This window comes from Monodelphis domestica, chromosome 1 (assembly GCF_027887165.1).
Source record: "Monodelphis domestica isolate mMonDom1 chromosome 1, mMonDom1.pri, whole genome shotgun sequence".
In the NCBI taxonomy this organism is placed as follows: Eukaryota; Metazoa; Chordata; class Mammalia; order Didelphimorphia; family Didelphidae; genus Monodelphis; species Monodelphis domestica.
Window position 1 is genome coordinate 60714027 of NC_077227.1, and position 24167 is coordinate 60738193.

At 39.9% G+C, this 24167-nt stretch overlaps 1 long non-coding RNA gene across 1 annotated transcript; it reads left to right on the top strand.

Annotated features, from left to right (window-relative positions):
- The first annotated feature begins 645 nt into the window (after positions 1-645).
- Positions 646-18021, top strand: LOC103102018 (uncharacterized). Its single transcript, XR_460165.3, has 3 exons — positions 646-933; positions 9029-9107; positions 17810-18021. It is a non-coding gene; the product is annotated as an uncharacterized LOC103102018 (long non-coding RNA).
- The last annotated feature ends 6146 nt before the right edge of the window (positions 18022-24167 follow it).

The following is a 24167-nucleotide window of genomic DNA, read 5'->3' on the forward strand; positions in this document are numbered from 1 at the left end:
ACATTTACTTTTTGCCAGGCACTGTGCTAAGCTCTTGAGATACAAAAAGAGGCAAAAGAGAGTCCCAGCCCTCAAGAAGCTTACAATCTAAAAGGAGAGACAATAAAAAATAAGTTATATATAGGATGTGCTAGTGCTCATCCTTCATTTTCAAAGAGGTCCAATGACATCACAGGGTGCTTTCTTGAGTTGTGTGTGAGTTGGATTTAAATGAAGCAGAGTTGCACACAGTCATGGGCCTCCCTCATTTTCTCTTCCAGAATCATCAAAGTCCACTGGCAAGACAAAAGTCAGGACGACTGGTGATGGTCCAGGATGTGGTGGATGGCTTCTTTGATGTATGACCAGATTCTAATAGCTGCATGGCTCCTGATTTGGCCACCTTCCTGGTGTTGAATCACATTGTTCTCAGCCACCCATTCTGTCAGGGTAAGTCTTCACATGCTTGGAGTAGACATCCCCTAACTCACTGATGGGTTTGAGGTCTGTTGGTTACCTCCAACCTGGTTTAGCTCATCTGCTGAAAACAGTTCTACAGAGGTGTGTCTGCTATGAGTGCTATAGTTTTTTGGAGCCACAGGGGAGAATTGAGTAAAAGGTGGACACCACAGTTATATAAACAGCCCTGACGAAAGGGCTCAGCAAGTCCTTACAAAGAAGATCCTAGCCTTTCCTGAAAACATTTCTATAGAATAAACAGGTAATAATTAAAAGAGTGAAAGTCCTGGAATTAAGGGCAGTTAGGGAAACCTTCTTGTAGAAGGCAGAACTTTAGTTGGGACTTAAAGGAAACCATAGAGATCAGCAGATAGAACATTCTAGGTATGGGGGACAACCAGAGAAAAGACCTGGAGCAGAGAAATGGAGTGTCTTGCTCTTGGAGCAAGAAAGAAGCCAATGTCACTGGATCAAGGAGTACCTGCTGGGAGTATGGTATAATAAGACTGAAATGGTAGGAAGGAGCTAGGTTAGGAAGAGCTTTGAATGGCAAATAGAGCATTTTGTATTTGCTCCTGGAGGTAAGAGGGAGGCACTATAGTTTACTGAGTAAGAAGGGTATCATGATGGGTTATGAAGTTTAGAATAATCACTTTAGTGACTGAGTAGAGTTTTGGATTGGAATGGGGAGAGACTTGAAGTGGACTGATCCACCAGCAGGCCAATTACAATAGTCCAGATGATAGGAAAAGAGCCTGGACCAGAGTCATGGCATTGTCAGAGTACAGAAGGGGGGAAATTTGAGGGATGCTTTGAAGGCAGAATCAATAGGCCTTGGAAATACCTTGGATATGGAGGGTGAGAGATAGTGAGGCATTCAGGACAACTCCTAGGTTGTGAGTCTGAGGGACTGGGAGGATGTTATCACCCTCTATGATAATAGGGAAGCTAAGAGGAGGGGGCTATAATTCAAACTCAATTCAATAAGCATTTGTCAAATGCCAACTGTATACCAGGCATAAGGCTGGGCATGAGAGATGCAAAGACAAAAACGAACCAGATTTTGGGAACTTATATTCTAATGAGGAAGAATAAGAGAGAAGGTAAAGAATTAAAAAAAAAAGGAAGATTAATCTTCATGAGTTCAAATCTGGCCTCAAACACTTTACTAATTGTGTGACCTTGGGCAAGTTACTTAATACCAATTGCCTAGCCCTTATCCATCTTCTGCCTTAGAATCAATTCTAAAACAGAAAGTATGGGTATTCTTTTACAAAGAAAAATAGATTAATAAATGCATGTATGATATGACATGTGGCATCAAAGTAGAAATTTCAGCTTTTCAAAGGACTTTGTCATTCATGATCCTAGTTAGCCCTCAAAACATTTGACTGTGTCTTCCTTTTTTTTGTAACACCATTAATGAGCATAGTACAAGGTACATGCTAGGTACTTAATGAATGCTAGTCATGACTGCTGATCCACTTGTTTGTGAGAAGGACTTATCATATAGAGGCAGAGAAGGCAAATTCTTCCTTGCCTGAAAAGATTCCTTTGTCCCAACAATTATGATTGCCTGAAATTTCACCATTAAAGCTTCCTCTCTTTAATTTAAGGTTCTCATTTCTATTAATATGCAAATTCTCCTGAAAAGGATAAAAAAAGTCAACTGAAAAGAACAAAGGATTGATAAGCATTTCCAATTGTCTGATGAACAGCTCTATTTGGATGTCACTAAGGTTTCTCAAACTCAACCAGTCCCCAACTGCACTCATTATCTTTTCCCCTAAGTCACTCCTTTTAATATCCCTGTTTCTGTCAAATACACCACCATTTTTCTGAGTCACTCAGGGTCACAATTTAGCCCTCATCCTATACTTGACTCTTCCCTCAAAGTCTGCCCCCCATGTCCAATCAGTTGTCAGATCTGGTCTTTCACAACTCTCAGATTTGTCCTTTTCTTTCCATTCAGTCCAGCCTTGTAACAGTCTCTAAGTGATCTCTTTGCCTCCACCCTCCCCTCTCTCTAATTCATCCTCTCCAAGATTGCCAGCTGATTCCTAAAATGCTTACCATATGACTCCCCTGCTCATGAAGCTTCAATGGCACCTGGTTGCCCCCAGGATAAAATACAATGTCTCTGTCTGGCACTTAATGCCTTTTACAATCTGCCTCCAAGCTAGCTTTCAGGCTGATTACATGTCACTCTCCCTCACATACTACCTTCCAAACAAACTGATTTCGTCTTTACTGTATGTAACATTACATCTCCTGGCTTCAAGCCTTTGTTCAAGCTCCTGGTCCATTCATGAAAGGTTCTCTCTCCTCACCTCCCTCTCTTGGAATCTTCATTTTCCTTCAAGGCTCCATCTTATATAAGATCTTTCTTGATTTCTCCAGTTTGCTCCTCCAGTCTCAGAATTGTCTGGTGTTTATTTTATATAAATTTTATTGTATTTATTTGTTGTTATTGTTTTTTTTTAATCCTTACCTTCCTTATTAGAATCGACACTAAGAATTGGTTCTAAGGCAGAAGAGTGGTGAGGACTAGGCAGCTGGGGTTAAGTTCAGGGTCACACAGAAAGTACCTGAGGCCAGATTTGAATTCATGTTGTATTTATCTGTGTAGCCCCTTTCCGTAACACTTTCCACTTTTTTTATGTCCTTCCTTTCAGGTATACTTCACCATGAGCCTCTTGTCATCCTCAAATGACACTCGTATTCTTCTATGTCATTTTCTCTGGCCGACTCTCATTCATGGGATATTCTCTCTCCTTACCTCTGCCTACTGATTTTTCTGACTTTCTTCATGTCACAGCTAAAATCCTACCTCCTACAGGAAATCTTTCCCAATCTCTCTTCTTTTTAAACTCTTACCTTCTGTCTTAAAATCAATACTGTGTATTGGTTCCAAGGCAGAAGAGCTGTAAGAGCTATGCAATCAGGGTTAAGTGACTTTTCCAGGGTTGTACAATTAGTAGTGTCTGAGACTAGATTTGAACTCATGAAGATGAGTCTTTTTTTAAAACCTTTAACTTCTATTTCTGTTTTATAGATTTTTTTATATTTAATGTTATAATTTTTGTATTGAATTTTAGAAATTTCATAATTGATACTAAGCAGTAGTTCTAAGGTAGAAAAGTGGTAAAGGGTAGGCAACTGAGTAACTTGGGTTGTACTGTTAGGAAGTGCCTGAAAACAGATTTGAACTGAGGACCTCCTATCTCTAAGCCTGTCTTTTTATTTCTAAAATTTATCCATTGATGCATTTGTCCATCTATTTATCTATCTAACCATCTACCTATTTTTCCACCCATCTATCCACTTATCATTTATCTATCCATTCATCAGTATATGTATCTATATAAATATCTATCACTATCATCTATATATCCATCCATCTATCTATTGATCTATCTATCTATCCATCTATCTCTATATATATCTATCAATCTATCCATCCATTCATCTCTCCATCTGTCTATCTATCCATCCATTCATCTCTCCATCTATCTCTCCATCTATCTATCTATCTATCTATCTATCTATCTATCTATCTATCTATCTATCTATCCATTGAACTATCTATCTACCTAAATATCTATCTAGCTGTCTGACTGCCTGTGACGGACTGTCTACCTGTTTGTCTATCTATTTCTCTGACAGAATGAGACTTCATCCTAGGATTTTAATAATGTTCAGATCTCCCAATTCTGAAACGCCCTCCACCTAGGCAGCTAAGCAAATGAGATAAACCACTTGGCAATGTGGAACAGTAGACAGAATGTTGTTCTGGAGTCAGGAAGACTTGGATTCCAATCCTACCTCAGACATCTATTTGATGTGTAACTCAGGGCTAGTGGTTTGGCCACATTTCACATGAGCCTCAGATTTCTTATGTATAAAATAAAGAGTTTGAATTGAATGACCTGGAAAGGTGTTTCTAGCTCTGATCTTGTTCATCTACATTATTAGGAATTCTGCAGTGCAGAGGATATAGCACTTGACTTAGAGAAAGAAAAGACAAGTTCAAATTTTGCCTCACATACTTGCTAGCTAGTTGGCCCAGGGCAAATAATTTAAATTCTTTGAGCCTCAGCTTTTACCTCTGTAAAATGGGGATTATGAGTCTATCTCTCTACTCAGGGCTGTTGTGAGAATCAGATGAGATAACCTATGGAAGGCACTTGGCAAACTAACTCTTAGTCCTGCAGTTAATTGGGGCCCTGAAATATTAAGTGACTTGCAGTTGATCACACAGTTAGTATATCAGAGCTAGGATTTGTATTGAGACTTCCTGATTCCAAGGCTGCGCCTCTCTCCACTAGGACACACTGCTCTTTCATGCTATTTTACAGATTAGAAACAGAGGCAGAAAAATAGCAGATTTCATTTCATCAGGGCAGAGTTAAAGATGGCAAGTACAGATCCAGAAATTCTCTAGTAGTCTCAGAGAGTAGGACCAACCATCTCCCAGAGTTCTCCCTCCATACCATGCAGACCATCTCAGTAGGACCCTGACTATACCAGAACAGAGCCAGCCAAGCCAGTGAGTGAGACTCAGCCATGGTGACAGTCACTCAAAGGAATTTAACTTGGTGTTGAAATGAAAATAGTTTCCCCAATTAGCAAGCTCACAGGAAGAAAAACACATTTTGTTGTTTTCCATCCTTGGCTCCTCTCTCCTATTATGATGGTGATTGAAAACCCAACCTCATTCACAGCCGCCTCCTCATTGGTTACATCTTGCCAGGGCCCCAGCAGCCCAAGGAAAGATTTCACTCTGCAGATTCTGGGCAAACCCTTCCCTGGCACTGCTGGAGCCTGCATGCCTTCTTCCATGCCAAGAGTTCAATTCCACATCTGAAAAACTGTTAACCCTCAAGCCATAAAGGAGGAATTGAACCTCATTCTTTGGTTTTAACTTTTTAAAACCCTTCTCCCACCCCCTCCACTTCAAACTCAATTCCCCAAAGCTTAGTACTGCTAGATGCTGCAGATAGAAGGGGAATACTGCAATGTTACTGTTATTATATAGTTATATTATATAATTATATAACTGGCCTTGGAGTAGGGAAGACCTGGTTCCAGTCTCATGCCTCACACTTATTGTCTGGATAAGCATAGGCAAGTCCCTTAATCTCCCAGATGTCCAAGGAAACGCTTTAAAGAAAGGGTTCTCAATCTGAGGTTCCCAGGAGTGCGTAGATAAACTTCAAGTGCTCTATGAATTTAGATGGGAAAACCTTTCATCTTTATTTCAATATATAGTTATCCCTACCACCACATTGTGGGGATTAGGCATGGGGTACCCCCATGATTTGGGAAATCTGTCCAAAATATTTGGCCCTCCCTTTGTTCCAGAGAAGAAGTCTGATTTTTTTAATTTTTGTTTTATTGGGTGTTTACAATACTTCATTGCAAAATTTGGGTTAAGTTTGCATCTATGAGCTTCTAAACTTTTTTCTGTCATCTGCTGGCCTTTGCCTGTCATCTGAAACTTCAAAACTCCCCCCTAAAATTCCCATTTAATTTCTTATGCTGACCTGCAACATATTGAAACAGTGATGGGGGAAATCATGATGTGGAAAGAATAATCATAATTTGTTTCTTTTATAATCCAATGTATTTTAATTTCTACATTTAAAAAGATTATTTATTGGAGGACTCTATGGACTTCACAAGGATGGCAAAGGGCTCCATAACACACACACACACACACACACACACACACACACACACACACATACACACACAGAGAGAGAGAGAGAGAGAGAGAGACAGAGAGAGAGAGAGAGAGACAGAGACAGAGAGACAGAGACAGAGAGACAGAGACAGAGAGAGACAGAGAGACAGAGAGAGACAAAGAGAGAGAGAGACAGAGAGAGACAAAGAGACAGAGACAGAGAGAGACAGAGACAGAGAGAGAGAGACAGAGAGAGAGAGAGACAGAGAGAGACAGAGAGAGAGAGAGAGAGAGAGAGAGAGAGAGAGAGAGAGAGAGAGAGAGAGAGAGAGAGAGAGAGAGACAAGTCTAATCTAGAGAAATAAGTTAGAGACAGCTTTTGGTGAAGGAATTTCTACAGCCAAACAGGAGCTCCTTAATCTGATGATGACATGGCTAGATCCAAAAAGATGTGAATAAATTACCAGGAGAAAAAAAAAACTAAATGGGGATGGGGCAGAGAATTATACAAAGATGAGTGAGAGAGATCAATGTGGAGGGAAGGATCAAGAAAATTTACATGAAAAGTATGAGGATAAAAATATGACTCCTTTCACCTGGGAGAAGAGGATAAGTGTGAGGGACAAAAGACATGGGGAAGGCTTCAAGACATCTGAGCTGGGGCTAGAAGTCAGGAAGAGGAAAAGAAATGAGGGGAGTGTATTCCAGTCAAGAGGGAAGGTGTGAGCAAACCCATGGAGATGGGAGAAAACCATACAAGTGAAGGACATGGAGAATAGGACACTTAGAACAGACCAAAGAGGAATCAATGACTCCATTTTGGGAGATGAATTGCTTTCACTAAACTTTTCCCTGGGCATGTAGGAGAGCTTGTGTATCACATAACGCTTTTGTTCTGGACCTCTCTAGTGTCCTTATGATGTAATTTTATGCCATCCCCCTCATAGGCCTTAACCTCCCCAAGGGCAGGGACTGATCTTAACTTGGTGCTTCCTCTGAGAGCCTAGCACTGTGCCCTGCTGACTGTAAGAGCTTAATAAACATAGCCTGCTGTTGCTACAATTCCTTGTTACCTATCGTGCTGTATTAAGAGGGAAGAAAAACAACACAATGTATTAGAATGACTCAAGGGGCGATTTAGTTTGTATAAGTGATACTGTTAATATATTCACCAATGGGTCCTTGAGGAGCATTATTCCTTTTGTAGGCCATTCATTTTGGACCAAATTTTCACTTGAGGCATTATATATCATCAAGAATGCACAGGCAGGTTTCTCCATCTATGCCTCTGGTGGTTAGCATGCATCAACAGGAATAAGTTTGGGGAATAATTATTTACAGGCGCAAGCATTTCACCCAAATGTTTATATTAAATTGACCTCTTCTACTGCTCTTGAAAATAAGAATTCTGCAGAAAACAGTAGATCTCAATGAGATCCATTGAAATAATGATTGTGAAATCCTTTGAGGGGAAATAAAGTTCCATGCACATGGAAAATGTATTATTATTGCTATTAATAATAGTTAATATTAGGTCCTGCTTCCATATCAGTGTGGAGTGATATTCCTCAGCAAAATCAAAACTGCAGTTAAAGAGAAGAAAAAGAAGGAAATCTCCAAAGTGAGTTAGTCAACAGGCATTTATTAAGTGTCTAATGTGGGTCAAGCACTGGGCTAAGCACTGAAGATCATCGTTGCTGTTTGTCCTTCGTTTTTAAAGAAGAGTGATGATATTAGAGGGTGATGTCTTGACTTTTATGAGAGTTAGATTTAAGTAAGGCAGAGTCACATGAAGTCATCAGCCTCATTCTTTCTTCGAGTCCTTAAAGTCCAGTGGCAAGACAAAAGTCAAGAGAACTGATAATGGCCCAGGATGCAGTGGATGAGCTTGATATCTTTGATGTCTGACTAAGCTCTAGGTACTCCTCAGCACCTGCTTCAGCCACCTGAATGATGTTGGAACAAATTATTCTCAACTGCCCATTCCACTGACAGATGAAAATAACCTGGTTTAGCTGGTCTGCTGAGATGGTTTTACCAGGATGTGGTTACAGTTTCTTAGAGCCACAGGTGATAGTTGGGTGAAAGGTGGACACCAAAGGTGGATGAGCAGACTTCAAATGGGCTCTATAAGCCCTCATGCTAGAAGTGTTATCTTCCTTAAATACCACAAAGGTCTTGCTCAAGCACAAAGAAACACAAAACCCAGTCTCCGTTTTTATTCTCTAGAAGCTCATGATTTAATCAGGGAGACAGCATGCAAAAAACTACCTTCAAATAAGCTATAGGTATAGCATAAATTGGACAGGAGTTTGGGAAAAGCACCTTGCAAAAAAGTGGGATTTTAAATAATTATATTTTTATTTTTAAATCCTTACCTTCTGCCTTAGAATCAATATTATGTACTGGTTCTAAGACAGAAGAACAGTAAGGGCTAGGCAATGGGGGTTGAGTGACTTGCCCCAGGATCACACAACTAGGAAGTGTCTGAGGCCAGATTCAAACCTAGGACCTCCTGTCTCTAGGCTTGGCTCTCAATCCACTGAGCTACCCAGCTGTCCCAAAAGGTGGAATTTTAGCTGAGAGGAGAAGGAAGCTAATAGGTGGAGATGAAAAGGGAAAGCATTCCAGGCAGGAGGCACAGCCAGTGAAAATACATGAATAGGGAGTCTCAAATATGTAGGCCCTCAGAGAGGTAATGGAGCATACTGGGAAGAAATCAGAAGCGGACAGTAAGAGACTTGTTTTTAGATCCCAGACCAGCTCCTGAACATATTGCTTTTGGAAAATCATTTATCTTTTAGAGGTAAAACTTCTGAAAAATAACTGGCTCCATCGAGATGATCTATAAGACCTAATCCAGCTCTACATTTCTGGTACAATTCTTCATCTTGATCTCTACAGGATACCATGAAGGTTGATATCTGTCCTCATCTATAAGACTTAGAAGAGCACTATATACAGAGCAGCAGTTTTTATAAAGGTGATTTTTTTTCTACTTAAATTATTACTCTGATTGAAAAAGCAAGGATTTGTGTTGTTTTTTAAACCTTTATCTTCTGTTTTAGAATCAATACTAAGTAATGGTTCTCAGGTAGAAGAGTGGTAAGAGCTAGGCAATCAGGAGTAAGTGACTTGGCAAGGGTCACACAGCTAGGAAACATCTGAGGCCAGATTTGAACTGAAGTCCTCCCAACTCCAGGCTTGGCACTCTATCCACTGCACAACCTAGCTGCCCCTACAAGGGAGATTTCATATAAGAGGTCTGAGCTGGTAATTACTATTTAAAGCCCTTGCTAAGAAGCTGCCTGTGAGTTCGTTTGCAAGGCTACTTCTAAGAACTATAGCCCTGTCCTTTCCAAAGTATTGTTTCTCTGATCAAGGTCAGAGTGGACTATGGCTATATATTGTAATTTTAGGCATGCTACCTCCCTGCATGGACACAGTTCAATCCTTCCTTGGTTTGTGAATTTGGAAAGATTCTTTAATATAAAGTAAAGAGCACACTGTAGTGGAGAGAGCTCTGGAGTAGAAAGAGTAAGAAATTCTGAGTTTAATCATCAGTTCCTTTACTTATGGTTAGGTAACCTTGGGCACCCATTTTTTGAACTTCTGTCTTCTGATTTGTGACACGGAGACCTGCCTTGCCTATCTTCTCTAGGTAGTTGTAAAGCTGAAATGAGAGAATATATACATGAGCTTTATCTGTCTTCCCTTTTCTAGCTCAGCTTCTTGATGTCTACTTCCTCTCTTCTCGCTCCTCAACCATTTATAATCTAGATGAAGCAGATATCTCCAAAGTTATCAAATAATGTTCTCTTAATTATTGAATCTAAAAGCCTTTTCCCACTTCTACTTCTTGCCTTTTTGCGTCATGCACTGTTGACTGTCTTCTCCTCATGAATGCTCTCTCCTCCCTGAATTTTAAGCAGTTAGGCCATACAGTATAGAGAAGATTAGATAAAGTCAAGAAGCCCTGAGTTCAAAATCCAGGTTTAGACACTATCTCTGTGACCCTGGGTAAGCCATTTACCTCCTCTCTACTTCAATTTCCTTAACTGTAAAATGGGGATCATGATAACACCTACATCCTAAGGCTGTTGTGAGGATCAAAAGAGAAAATCTTCATAAAGCACTGAGCAGTGTTTTATGTGTGCTTCATAAAACACACATTAGGCACTTATTGGGGTATATGGAATACTCAGGGAGGACAAGCACTTCTGGCATGAGGACTTGCCAAACATTTTCGGGGCTGCTCATTCACCTTTGAGGTACTTCTTCACCCAAATCTCACCTATGGTTCAAAAATAAATGTAGCATGAGGAGTGGCTACACTGGTAAAACTCTTGGCAGATAGGCCATTGAGGTTAACTGACAGGCCTCAAATTCATTGATGAATTGGGAGATGTCTACCCCAAGCACATGAATAAACTTCCCCCCAAAAGAATTGGTAGATGAGAACAGTCTGTTCCAATGGCCATGAAGGCAGCTGAAGCAGGCATTGGAGAGTGCTTAGATCTTGCTCAGACATCATAGATGCCAAGGTCATCCATTGCGTCCTGGGGCATCTCCACTCATCTTAACTTGTCTTGTCATTTGACTTGGATGACTCTAGAAGAGAGAGGCTGACTACTTTGGGCAACTCTGCCTCACTTAAATCCAATTCATGGCACTAATCAAGATATTACCCTGGTGATGTCATTGGCCCTCTTTAAAAATGAAGGATGAACAACTAAGGCACTTAATAAATGTTCATTCTCTTTCTCTTCCCATTTTACATGGCTCTGAGCTCTCTTTTGGTCCTACTCCTACCTATATAATGGTTCCTTTTTATTTTATTTTTTGCTGGATCTTCACTAATGTTATATCCACTAACTGTAGGCATCCCTCCTGGTTCTCCTCACTTTTTCTCACTGTAAAACACTTAGTGTTCTCATTGGTTCCCGCAAGCTCAAATACTATCTTTAGGCAAATAATCCCCAAATATATTTACCCAGTCCTAATGCCTCTCCTGAGTTCCAGTCCCACATTCTTGGACATCTCTGGTTGAATATACCAAAGTCATCTCAAACTCAATAGTTTACATGAAAACTCTTATCTTTACCCCAAACCCACTCCTCTTTGGAACTTCACAGTTATGGTTGGGGGATCAATATCCTTTCATTGACTCAAACTTACAACTTTGGTGTCATCCTCAATCTCTCTTCCTCTCACTAGCTCCAAATATCCATTCACCAAATCTTATGATGTATTTCGCTTCAACATCTCTTCTAAAAATTCCTTTATCTCTACTCACACATCTAGTAGTAGTCTCTCGGTAACCAAGGATGATGATTGTCTTTGTGTGTTTTCATCTGTGATGTAGATGAGTGTGCACATAAACACTTGTGTGTGAAGGAGATTTAAGTGGAAAAGTCGATGCACAGAGACAGTCCCACTCTCTCGGCTTTGGAAGCTTGGGTCCATTGGCACGGAAAGTCGTTACACCTGGAGACTTCCTCAGCTGTATTGGATGGCCATGTTGTCTTTTGTGCTCCAACATGCTCTAATCACTCCACAGTGCTTTGCTGCGTCGCCCTCTCAGCCGTTGAAACTTCTTATTGGTTTCTTCCGTCTGTTTGGCCAAAGCAGTCTTCATATGCTGGGTGAGCAAAGCCCTAGTTCACCAGGGGTCGACAACCGGATGGCTACCCTCACAAGATTTAACCGGCCTGTCAAAGTCGTTGCCCGGGGTATGGCCGCTGCCGCATGCTAGCAGCTACTAGGAGCCACAAGTGAGAGCTGGGTGTCAGGTGAGGGTCAGAGGTTGGAGAGCTGCCCTAGGAGAGCATGACAGTGTTATACGAGTCCCAAAGTGGCGGCAACATTTTCATTGATGGGGAAAACAGTTTGTTACAGAAATACTAGGTCTTCTTCACTTTCTGTCTGCTTGTTATTCTCCTTATAATTTCATATTTAAATGTTCACTTAGCTTAAGTTTGTCTCAGCAAACTTTTTATGAATTGTTTTTCCTTTCACTGTCTCTCACTATTCATGAAATATTGCTGCTCATAATTTTCTATCATAATACTCTATAAAATTATACAAATTACTTTATATTCTAACTCTTGCTCATGACTGAAATATCTCTCTACTTGTAATGGTGATAAATGTTTGTTTTCTGTGGTCTTTTCCATTCTTTGGATGCCCTCCCTCTGTACTTCTATCTCTTGGAATATCTGGCTTTCTTAAGACTCAGGTCTTCATGTATCATCTCTTCCAGGAAATATTTCCTGTTCTTCCTCCTACACTCAGTTGCTAATACCATCTTCCTTAGTTCTTTTCCATATACTCTTTATTTATTTAACCCTTTCCTTCCATCTTATAACCCATATCATGTAGCAGTTCCAAAGCAGAAGAGTGGTAAGAGCTAGGCAATGGGGATTAAATGATTTGGCCAGTCACACATCTAGGAAGTGTTTGAGGTCAGATTTGAACCCCATATCTCTGATCTCTAGACCTAGCTCTCAATCCGCTGAGCCAACTAGCTGCCTCTCATATTTATTTTATATATTTGTTATCATATATGTATGGTATCTCATATATATATGTATGTATGTATCTCCCCCATTAGAATGTAAATTCCTTATTGGGGGCTTTTATTTTTCCGTTCATACACAGTATTCTATGTGCAGTTTCTGGCACATAGTAAGCACTTAGTAAAAGTTTACTAATTGAATTTTTCTGTAATTTAATTGGAGTGACTAATCTCTTTAATGATTGTGATCATAACTCATTTACATTCCTGTCCATGTCCAATTCTCACCTCCTGTAAGTCCTTTACAAAGGTGTTCTATGGAATGTCCCAGTGTTCTATGGAATTTCCTCTAGTTACTTGATATCACATTGATACCAGTGGAGTACATGAGCTATTGAACATTTATTTATTCCTGACTCCTACCATAAAATCTTTCCTCATTATACATTTCTATAATGACATCATGCCACATCCTCTGCATTGTTCTTTGGTAATATGTTGCAACTTTCTTGAGTCCACCATGAAAGTTTCCATTGTCTCTGGGTTTAATTTACCATCATTATTCATAAGAGCAGAGACTGTAATAGTCTATCACTTGAAGAGTTGATTTTCATTGGTTAAACTTCTATAGAAAATGCTTATAGTCTATATCAATGTCCATTCCTTGATCCATTTCCTTTTTATGTCAACAATAGATCAGTATAGAGGCAGCTGTTGCTTAGTGGTTAGAGCACTGGTCTCAAATTAGGAAAACCCAAGCTTAAATCCAGCCTGAGACACTTCCTAGCTATGTTACATTGGGCAATTCACTTAATTTTTGTATACCAAGAGGCAGGTAAGTAACTCATTGGATGGGGAAAGTCATGTAACCTCTGATCATGTAACAAAAGGGATCCACTGTTGAAGAAAATGGCAAACCACTCCAATATCCTTACCAAGAAACCCCATAGAGAGCTGTGATCAATGGAGTCATGAAGTGTTAGACACAAATGATCAACAACAACAAACCGCTTACTAAACTATATAGGATTGGAGTAGTATACTTTGTGTATCTTATCTTGTTATTTTCTTTTTCTTAGTCTACCTTGGTATTGATTTTGATATTTGTTCCAAGTCAATGATCTTACTCTACAAAGAGAGAAGAATCTGAGTTAAGTTTTCTATCAGTCATTAGTTATATCCTGCCTATTAAGATAGAGTCATCGTCACATTTTGGGTATTATTTTGTATCTAGTATGTTCTAGTTCTCCTTTCTTTTCTATTCTTGGAAGTATTTATAACATAAAAACATGAAGCTTTTATATATCTATATGCCTTTATTCTCTCTTGCTTTTTAGTCCCGATCCATGTTTTGCAACATTTTTTGGTAATTATTGCCCATCCCTGTGCTCATGACTTTAGACCAGATAAAACATGAGAAAGGCCTAAACTATGACTGTAGCCATTGGAAAGGAGAGTGAACAGATAACTTTCTTTTTGGTCTGAGCTTGTGATTTTATTGATTAGGAAGTCCTGGTATGGAGATGTTCTCTATTAATGTAAATAGACAACTTGTGTATATTTAAAAGTCTTTAAACTTAAAAGAATTTATAAAAAATCTTACAAAGTTGTTTTGGAAAATGAGAGGATAAGTGATAGGCCAATCTATAGTCACAAGGCTAACTTGTGTTGAGAAATAATACTAGATTGCCTGGATCCTCAGATGGTACTCTATTCATTATACCACTATTTCTCTCTTTTTGTCTCTGTCTCTGTCTTTGTCTTTTCCTATCTATCATCTATCTATCTATCTATCTATCTATCTATCTATCTATCTATCTATCTATCTGTCTGTCTCTGTCTGTCTATCTGTCTATCTATCTATCTAACTCTCTCTCTCTCTCTGTGTCTGCTTTCATGTATTTCACTTTCTTGCTCTTCCCTTTCTCATTCTTGAAACATTTCTTCTATGAAAAAGTCACGAAACAAGTACTAAGCCATCAGGAATGTCCCAATGACACTCTGAGTAATATGTCTTCCACCATTCTGGGACTTCAAGTTAGCAATTCACACAGTCTGCACTCCATATGTCTAGAGGGAAACCCAAGGGAAATGCATTCATGTTGTTTACACTATTATTTCAAAATATTTTTTAAAATCTGCTCTTTAGCATGAAGACATTCTGAAATTGGGGTGGGGGAAGAAGACTTGGCATTGGTGAAATGCACATGGCAGCAAAGTGTTAAGGAGAAAGAGTGATCATTTGGAAACAATCAACCTACCTATTAAGTATAAAAGCTTGTAGTCAGAGAAGGATCTGTCAATGAAAGAATAATACTGATGGGAAACCTACTGGATGTATTTTCTAATATGAAGGAGTTAGATTTTTTGACTATTAGAAATCATCTAGCATAATCTGTTCATTCTAAAGACAAAGGAACTGACAGGGAGACAGAGATGTTTCCAAGTTAAAAAGTGGCACAGATAGGACTAGACCTTTGGTTTCCCAACTCCCCATCCGGTGTATATTCCACTAACCTACAATTCCCTATGATGTAGGAATCATAGAAAGAGTATTAGAATACATATGTATTATAAACCATCACCACCAACAAGATATATCAATCTTTGGCCCTAAATATTTGTGATAATGAGGGCAGGCACATAGACTATTAGGGCTGGAAGGGGTGTTCCAAACTATTTGTAAATTAAGAAGCTCTCAAAAGGTAAGATGGTCATTCCACTTATGGCCATTCTATCTATGACCCATATTTCTTTGGACAAGTAATAGGTTTTCTCTAGGTCTCAGTTTCTTTTTCTGTAAAATGTGGGGCTTTAGAGTAGATGATCTTTAGGGTCTCCTTGAACTCAAAGCCCATGGTCCTACAATTATGATCAGGTGATATCTAACTCTAATATCTAAGACAGACGGAGATGCAAAGGTCATGCTCCAATGCCCCATTATGGTCATAGAACAATCTCTGGCTTCTTGAAGGACATACCAATGGAGCACAATTTCTGGCAAAAGGAACTAGAAGGGGCCCTAAAGACCATCACATCCAACCCACTCATTTTACAGATGAGAATAAGGCCAGAATAAGTTGGGTGACTTACTCTGGGTCATAGAATTAGTAAGTATATGAAATGGAATGTGACCCCAGGCAAATCACTTGACTCTTTGACCCTTAAAGCTCTTTTACCTTGGAACCAATACACAGTATTGATTCTAAGATGGAATGTAAGGAATTAAAAAAATAAAAAGTAAAAGAAGTAGCAATCAGAGTGATAGGAGGAGAAGCATGAAAGAAGAGTGCCCTAGAAATACCAGGGATAGATGGTAAAAAGGAGAGGATGTTTCAGAATTAAATATTACAGAGAGCTAAGGAACATAAGGACAGAAGAAAAAATAACCATTCTAATTTGACAACAATGTCAATAGTGACTTTGGAGAGATTTATTTCAATTGAGAGGAATATTGCATGTCAAAAGATTTTTATTTTTCAAAAATGGGAATGTTTAGCCTGGAGAAGTGATGAGTTAGGAAGCCAGGATGGAGCCATCAAATATTCAAAAGATTGTCTCAAGGAAGAGATATTAGTCCTCTTGTTCTGCATAGCTCCAGAGGGAAGAACTGGGCCAAATCTGTAGAAGTAATGGAGGCAAAATTTGGCTGAAATTCAGAATGAACTTCTTAACAATTAGAGCCATCCCAAAATGAAAAGGGGATGCCTCGTGAGATTGTGAGTTCCTATTGACTCAAAAGATTATAGACTAGATTATAAATGTAGACATGATGGGAGGATCATGAAAGCCTTAGAAGAGACCACAAAAGCTATCTAGTCTGAATGCCTCATTTTGCAAATAGAAAACCAAAGTTTTTGAAGGTTCAGTGACATAGCCAAGGTTATAAAGGTGGTAAGTATAAGAGAGAGAACTCCATTCTCTCTCTCCCTTCTCCCCACACCTTTATTACGTAAGCAACAGAGACAGGATCCTCTAAACCCTAGAGTCAGAACTTAAAAAAAAAATTGTACTAGACTTCCTAAACTGGAAGTATTCAACAGTTGGATGACCAAACTTCAAGAATTGATTGATCAATAAACATTTATTAAGCACCTATTATGTGCCAGGCACTATGCTTAATGCTAGAGATACCAAAAAAAAAAAAATAGAGGAAAAATCATCCCCTATGCTCGAGGAGTTTATAATCTATGGAGGAGATAGCCTATAAACAAATACATACAAAACAGGCTATATACAGGCTAAATAGAAAATAATTAAGAGAGGCAAGAAGCTAGAATTGGTTGATCATCTTCTTTTTTTTTTTTAAACCCTTACCTTCCATCTTGGATTGACTCCAAGGCAGAAGAGTGGTAAGGGCTAGGCAATGAGGGTCAAGTGACTTGCCCAGGGTCACACAGCTGGGAAGTGTCTGAGGCCAGATTTGAACCTAGGACCTCCCGTCTCTAGGCCTAGCTCTCAATCCACAGAGCTACCCAGCTGCCCCCAGATCATCTTCTTTTTTTAAAGAGGACCAATGACACCATAGGGTAGTATCTTGACTCAAGCACAAACTGGTTTTAGTTAGGCAGAATTGTACAATGTAGTCAACTTCATTCTTTTCCAGTCATTCAAATTCAGTGTCAGGTACCTAGGTGATTCAGTGAATAGAGAGTCAAACTCAGAGCTGGGAGGACCTGGGTTCAAATCTAATCTGGGACACTTCCAAGCTGTGTGATTCTGGGCAAACCATTTAGCCCCACTTGCCTAGTCCTTGTCTCTCTTCTGCCTTAGAACTGATACTTGTATCTCTTCTAAGACAGAAGCTAAAGATTTTTTTAAAAGTCCAGATGACTGGCAATGGCCTGACATGAATTTGGCTACTTCAAAGTCCGATCAATCTCTAAGCGCTCTGCAGCATTTCCAGGAAAAGATAGAACTGTAGGAATGTTGAAGAGGAGATAATTGTTTGAGTGGGAGCCACACCAAATGACCTCTAAGGTTCCTTCCAGTTTCAAGATTCTCTGCTTCCTTAGGAGAGTCATAGATGTGCCAAGCAGACAAATGTGCCCAATCAAACCTGCTTTCTCAGCAAAAATCCTGCTCTTTCCTTTCCTCTCATTGTGGGCAGTGAAACCCTCTCATTCTCCATCTTGTTATCTTGTACCTAACCTCTGCTATTTTTTCAGTTTCCCCCAGAAGGTCACTCTGTAGGAGTCTGAGATCAAGTCCACTGATTGCTTCTGATAATCTACTCTTGGAAGAGGACTGTCCAGCAGTCTCCCCTGGGAGCTAGCCTCCCCACCACCTAAGATACAGAAAAAGCATGGATGCATTACGACTTTTGAAATGAAGAAATTAAAAAATGTCCTTCCACCCATCAGCCAGAGCTTTGAAATCTCTCTCTCCTGGGTTCCACATGCAGAGTTTATGCCCATTCCCCAGGGACAAGCTCTCCCTTCTCTTCTGGTAGTAATGGGAATTCTAGCCTGGAGCACAGAATAGCCTTCATTTTTGGCTCAGATCTTAGCATGGAGCAAGGTGTGAAGAAATCAACATGACAGTATAGACTAGCCAAAAAAGAGAGAGAGAGAGAGAGAGAGAGAGAGAGAGAGAGAGAGAGAGAGAGAGAGAGAGAGAGAGAGAGAGAGAGAGAGAGAGAGAGAGAGAGAGAGAGAGAGACATGACTATGTCCTCAGCTATATACCCAGGAGCATGACTGGCCTTCCTTTTAAGCAGGCAGAGTAGGGACTTGCCAACCCACCCTGGAAGATTTGGGGTATTGGGATAGCCACTCTCTCCTGGAAAAATCTTCTCCACCTACTGGCTAATGTCCTTAATTCTACTGTCCAGGAGAGGTCCAGACTTTGAAATATCTATTCAAATTCAGATCTCCTGGGAGGGCTAATATTCTTTCATATCAGTCTTATCTTACTGATGCTGAGTCTTTCAGAACCTCTTTGGACCAGAGGACCTTGGAAAATTCTTTAGGACACTCACTTAGGGTTGGGGTATGGGGAAGGGTGGGAGGTACAAGAAGCCAGGAAGTGAGAAAGGAGAGACTAAGGACTAAGTTAAATAACTTTTGTCATTCATATTTTAAACCTCTAGTTTTTAAATTTTATGTTGGTGACCATGACTTAATAGATGCAACTAGGTACCTCAGTAGACTGAGGACTGTCTTGGTGTCAGGAAGTCTTAAGATCAAATCCAGCTTCAGATACTTTATTAGCTATGTAGCCCTGGGTAAATCACTGAGTAAATCTGCCTCAGTTTTCTCATCTGTAAAATGGAGATAATATTAACATCTACCTCCCCAAGGTTATTGTGAGGAGCCATCTATCTTCCCCTTTCCAAGCATTTATTAGGAGATATGTCAGGTGATGGGCAAAACACATGTCAAGGAAAGTTAAAAATCTTGGGATTATAGTTCTAGAACTGAAAGGGACCTTGGGAAGTCATTGGCCAACCTCTTTCATTTTGTAGTTGAGGTATCTGAGACCCAGAGAGGCAGTCCTACTTAGATGCATGGTGGGCACCATCCATTTGGGGTCCTTCTTCCACCATCCTTCCATACCTTCTTGTCCTGGGCATTTGTTGTTCATGTTTTTCTATCAATCCTCTCTAGAGTATCTATCCAGTCTGCTGTCAAGCTTCCCCTGGTTCTTGGAATATTTCATGGGCATTTCCTACAGAGTCCATCTGGCACCCCTCACTCTCACTACTTGAAGGACCCCTACTTAGCTTTTCAATCAGGCCACCTAACCCCCATTGCGTGGCCCTTACCACTCTTCTGCCTTGGAACCAATACTCAGTATTGATTCTAAGACAGAAGGTGAGGGTTTAAAAAAGAATTTACTAAGTGCATATTATGTGTCAGGCTAGGGATACAAAAATTAGCAGGAAAAAGGCAGCCCGCGCCCTCAAGGAGCTGACATTCTAAAAGGACACCATAATGCAAAAATGGAAGCTGAAAAGGGAAAGATGGTTGGAAGGGTGGGGAGGGAGGGAGTGGTAGAGAAAATCCAGAGAGTCAGGAATGGAACTGGGAGAAGAATGAAGACATGGCTGACCTGGGAGCTGAGGTGAAGCATCCATCTGAGGAAGTGGCTACCGTTGTGGAATGTGCCCAGTCTGAGAAGTCCAGGAGTGGAGGGAGCTTCCAGAGGGAGGAGGTCTCTTTGGCAGAGTAGAATAGCTCTGGAGAGCCAGGAATGGGATCCAGAGAGATATTCATCACCTGCTCTGTTCCAGATGCTAAGGGTGCTGGGAATAGAAGAACAAAGAATGAGACAACTCTTACTGGCAAAGAACAAGCATCTAATCATGAGCACGACGTGTCTACATGTCTGAATAATACCCAGCGCTTACCTAGGCAGGGAACAAAGACAAGGAATCCTGATGGGAGGAAGAATGTGACCACAGGAAAGGAGAGACTCTCCTCTCCACTCCTCTGTTTAGGGATCCAGCTCCCGCAGCATCAGCCATATAAGGCCTCTCTTGCTCCCACTGCCCATGCCCCAGCCTTGTTAGTGTTATTTCCCTCTCAACATCGATTAAAAACATTTTCTGATGTTTTGCTTTTGTATCATGAACCTGTTCCTCTTACAACAAAGAAAAGTGATTCAGCGGACAGTTCACGCATCATTTCATATGCGTATCATTCCACCCCACCTCCCTGTTAAAAAAAAAAAAAAGAGCAGAAATGTTTTGCCTTGTTTTATACAGACCTTTCACTTATATATAAGCTACAGCTGCCTTGCTCCTCCTCCCGGGGATTAATGTGAGTGTACCAAAGGCAGGGACTGGTTTGGTCTTATTTTCTGCCTCTAGCCTCTAGCAGAAGCATTCCAATCTATGATCTCCATGATTTGGGATTTGCCTCCAGTGATACCTATCACAAGGCATCCACGCCATGTTTATACTACGTTGTCCTGTCCACATGCTCCCTAAAGTTTGCCCCAAGGGGTACCCCCATCCCCAACATGCTGAGCTCCCTCCTCACTTCTTCCCAATATGGCAAGGGGATTAGTGGAGGACTCTGCCCACCTAGAATCTCTTGCTCTTGCCATGTGACTAGGGTAAGGAGCCAAAGATAAAATGACTGAGGAAACAAAGGTTTTATCTTCTGAGTGTATTGATTTATTAAGCAATGCATGCCAATTGCCTAACAAATTGGGACCAAGCCCCTTCCACACTTTAGGGTTGGACCTACAGGGTGAGACAGACTTTTATATAGTAAAAACAATTAATCAAATGAGACCAATCAATTAAAAGGAAACAATGCAACATTAAGTAATCTGATTTCTAATTACATGAAAGATTAGAGACTCTCCAAGTTGGGAGGGGGAGAGGAAAGAAATGTAATTCCCTGAATTTAGGAAAAGCAGGGTCTTACTCCTGCCTAAGTATCAGTAAATGATCAAAAGGGGACAGCTCAGTGGAGAGAGATCTAGGACTAGGGATGAGAAGTCCTGGATTCAAAACTAACCTCAGACATTTCCTAGCTGAGTGACCCTGGGCAAGTCACTTAACCCCAACTGCCTGGCTCTTATCACTCTTTGGCCTTGGAACTGATCCTTAGAATTGATTCTAAGACTCTAAGGTTCTAAGAAAAAAGCAAAACAATCAATGGAGAGTAGAAATGATAACCAATAGATCAGTATGGGGCCAGGTTTCAGATAAGACATATGGGTTGCTTAAGATGTGCAGTTATGAGAAAATTGAATCAGTCTTTGGATCTGACTGTGTTTTTGGTCAATATAACCTAGGTCCTTGGTTAAGGATTTCTAAACAGCAGGTACAGGTGATACAGTTTCCCAGACACGCAGGGCTAGGTTCAAACAATGCAATAAAGTTTTCTCCCAATTCCCACAATTGAATAATGTTTTCTCACAAGACAGACTTTGGACTGGACCCATAAATCAATAGTAAGAGAACTAAGCTAGCTCCAGAATTGAGTCACAAGATGGAGTGAGTGTGGTTTACTCAATTCCCTGTTAACCACTTCCTGTCCTATTCCCCTCAATTCCCTCAATTTTCTTGCACTAGCTCTTTCAGATAATTCCTCTATGGCATTCTTTATTTATTCAGAATTCTTCATTGTTTAAATGCTATAGCCTGATCATACCCAACATGAACCTCTTCTTTACCCACTGTATTTGGCTGATTATCAACTCCTTTATTTTTTACTTTTATTTTTAATAACAAATTTCTACAAAAGTTTTCTGAAGTTATAGGATCCATATTGTCTCCCTCCCTTCTCCCTCCCCACCTCCTGGAACTGGCAAGCAATTCAACCTGGGTTATACTTATATTTTCACTTAAAACATGTTTTCATATTATTCATATTTATAAGTGAATAATCTTATAAATAAAAACCCACAAAGCATATATCCAAATAAACAAGTGACAAAATGTATGTTTTCATCTGCATTTCTACTCCAACAGTTCTTTCTCTCCATGTGGATAGCATACTTTTTCATAAATTCCTCAGAATTGTCCTGGATCATCATATTGCTGTTAGAAGCAAAGTCCATCATAGCTGATCATCCCATAATATTTCAGTTATTGTGCATAATGTTTTCCTGGTTCTGCTTATTTCACTCTGCATCAGTTCATGCAGGTCTTTCAGTTCTTTCTGGAATCATCCTATTCATCCTTCCTTACAGCACAATAGTATTCCATTAACATCAGATACCACAATTTGTTCAGCCATTCCTCAAATGATGGGCATCCCCTCAATTTCCAATTCTTTGCAGCTGTAAATATTTTTGTACAAACAGGTCTTTTCCCCATTTTTTTTATCTCTTTGGGATACAGATCTAGTTATCATCTTCTTTAGATACAAGATGTGCTATGTCTCTTTGCCATCTAGCAGAGATGTTACATTAAATGTTAGTCTTTGAAACATAGACTTCTGCTTTCATGGCATGTTTGGGTCTAGACAACAAACTTTTCAACTTTGGTATTAATATTGTGATTCTTTACTAAATATCTGTTGATTTGATACATCCAGAGAAAGTAATATAAGAAAATTTAAGGGGAGGTTATTTTTAGTTTGAGAAAACAGGAAGACTTCTGGGAGGAGGGAGCATGTGAGATAGGTTTTGGAGGAAGAAAAGGAATTTGATGAGTAGAGATAAGGAAGAAAGAAATTCCATGTATATGGAGATGGCTTGAATGAATACACAAAGGTATGAGAGTTCAGGAGAAAATTAGGGACCAAAGAGCGTGCAGAATGCATGAAGATGAATAGGGTGAGATAAGGGTAGAAAGGTGGAAGGGAGTAAGACTGCAGAGAACCTCAACAATTGGCCGAAATTTGTATCCTAAAAGTGATAGAAATTTTCTGAGCAGGAGAAAGACATGGTCAAAGAGATTTATTAGAAAGATTACTTCACCATCTAAGTAAGGATAGTTCCATCTTCCCATACTATTCTCCAGAGGCAATATTTCTTAATTTTAAGTCAGTTTATTAATCTTCCATCAAGACAAAATAAAGTAGACAGCAGACTCCCTCCAGAATCTGAATGGATGCCAAGGCATGTGGGAAGGGCAAGATTCCAAATTCCTGTGGCCCAGGCCAGTAAATACCTTTTGTGATGTCACCACTCAGTCCCTCCCCAAGACATTTCTGATTGGAAATCATCACTGAGAAGGTGGACCTAGAGATGTCCCAACTTCTCCCTCATGAATTCATCACAGGAAGAGGTGGGTCTCAAGGACATCAAGAAGCCCTTTCCACCCCTTCATGTTTCTGGGTCAATATGGTTGCCAAGGGCATGGCAACTAGAGCCTGCCATCTTAATTTATTCTTTCAAGTGGGTCAAATGGCTGCTTGGCCCTGCCCCCAATCCTGTTATCTTCAACAAAGATCTCTACAAAAGGGAGCACTCATCCAGTTTCATAGCCCAGGGGAGAAACTTTTTGTAGTTTCAGCTTAGAATCTGATTGGGGGTGTGTGTGGAAGGGGGAGGCTAAAGAGAAAATTATTTCACAACAAATAACTCAATATTAATTTTCCACACTATGATATTCAATTCATTTTAATTTAACCCAATAAACACTTTTCCACTGTTGGTCAATAGGGAAACATAGAAAAAAAATGAATTGTTTTTGCCCTCATAGAGTATGCATTCTAATAATATGCCAATGAGTTTACATCTTAGAGAACTTGTCCATCATATGATACTAACTGGGACAGACACTGCAAGCATGAGCAGTCGATTGGACAGAAAGAGGGGAGTGGCTACATGGGATCAATTTACCTTTAGATGATTAAAAAATTCTTCTAATGATTCCAAGTTTCTCCCTATCCAAGGGCCATCCATCTAACTCCAATCCAAAACTCATTTGACAAATTCTAATATTCTCTCAGTTGTTGTTTTATTGCAAATCATGGAATATGATAGTCTCCAAAGAACTGAGTTTGAGGAGCATGCCTAGGACAATGAATTGAATATGGTACATGTTGGATATGAACAGGCTATGACGTAAATAGCGTGATGGTACAATGGAAAGAGTACTGTCTGAGGAATTTTAGGT